We start from the raw sequence: 1764 nt of genomic DNA, 5'->3' as shown, positions 1-1764 counted from the left end.
CAAATGTGTTGGACGTTATATTTTGAACCAAAAATATAAACATTACATTTGAAACCAAAATGGGCATTAAATTTACGAATCTTTCCAAATATATATACATATCATGATAGCGTCACCAATATGAACAGCATGACAGCGATTATTATTACACGCATTGGAGTCATGCATTTTCTTTAAGTAGCCATCCTGCTGAGGTTGAAGACTTGAGTTTAGAGACAATTTTAATTGATCTTCTTCCGATAGCTGATATTTATTTTTTTAAAAACACTTTTTTGTTTCTGGTAAACTTCTTGAATTCTAAGGTTTGTTAAGTGGCAAGTTCACAACTTTTGTGTTATCATGATAGCATGAGATTCTCTTGTACCAAATCAGTGTTTAATTTGAGTGTCCATGAAATTAGATTGATTAGAACTTGTGCTTCGAACTTGTCGTTATCGAAAGTTTATGTTAAATGACTGCTAAATGAAGTACTATGCCATAAGAAATAGGCTATTATTATTATTATAGTATTTTTTAATTCGACTAATTAAGGACTAAATTATTATAGTTCGAATCTTTATTTAAAAATTTATCATTAGTTAATAAATTATTAACCTATTTAAAATTTTTATACTTATTTAAACAGATAAATAAATCACCTACCCGCGATTTATATCTTAAGAAAAGCATTGTATTAAGAAAAGAAAACCTGACCCATTATACAAGAATCACGGTTGTTGATGCCTTTGATTGGCGCGTAGTGGGAGGAGCATGCGGAAAAAGGAGTGGGAAAAATAATTGAGTCACATGAGGAGTTTTATTTTAAAGTTTAGTCCTAATCATTCATTAAATTAAGTGATCAAATTTGTATAATCTCATATTTCATTTTATTTAACAATGTTTTTAATTAAAAAAATTAAAAATCTTACCGAAATGTAAAAAAAATAATTATCACTTTTTTTATTATAAAAGAAAATGATCACTTTATTTTTAATATAAAAGAGATAAAGTAGTTAAAAAAATGAGAGGGATAGATAAAGGGAAAGGGAGGAGGGGAGAACTCTTTAATTTTTAAAGAAAATATTTGATTTCAATCGCAATCAAGAAATGACATGTGACATATTTTAGTTATAAAATTAGTAGGAAGGAAGAAAGAATTCTTTAATTTTAGAAGAAAAGATTTGATTTTAATTGTAATGGAAAATTGATATGTGTCATATTTTGATTGTAAAATTAATAGAGAGAAGGATAAAACTCTTTAATTTAAAAAAAAATTGATTTTAATTACAATAAAAAATAAAAAAGATCCCATTAAATTAGTTGTAAAATTAATAATATATAATAGATTTTAAAAGCAACTATCTCTAACTTATGACACGATTTTTACAACTAATATAGGATCATAGTTTACTCACTAACTACTTTATTACTTGAGGGTTTGATGCATATGCCAGTATTTTCACCCATCAATATATCTTCAATTTGCTTAAAAATTTCCATAATGAAATTGGGATTTAATTTGAAGATATGTCGAATAATGTATGATATAGTACACAGTTATATATATATAGCAGAACGTGATAAGGGTTTTCGGGTATAAAAGAAGAGATAAGGGTTTTTATTGTAGAGAGAAGAGAAGAGATGAGATTTTCTTTTTGGACTTGAGACTTGAGAGATGAGGGGTTAAGCGAGTACTAATTCAATCGTTCTTTGGGATTTCATATTTGTATTTTGATAGATCAATTTTAATGGGATATTTTTTATCAATTTTAATATTTGCAGTAA

This window comes from Arachis ipaensis, chromosome B04 (genome assembly GCF_000816755.2).
Source record: "Arachis ipaensis cultivar K30076 chromosome B04, Araip1.1, whole genome shotgun sequence".
NCBI classification, from domain to species: Eukaryota; Viridiplantae; Streptophyta; class Magnoliopsida; order Fabales; family Fabaceae; genus Arachis; species Arachis ipaensis.
The sequence above is the reverse complement of the archived record's forward strand: the minus strand, read 5'-3'. Positions refer to the sequence as shown.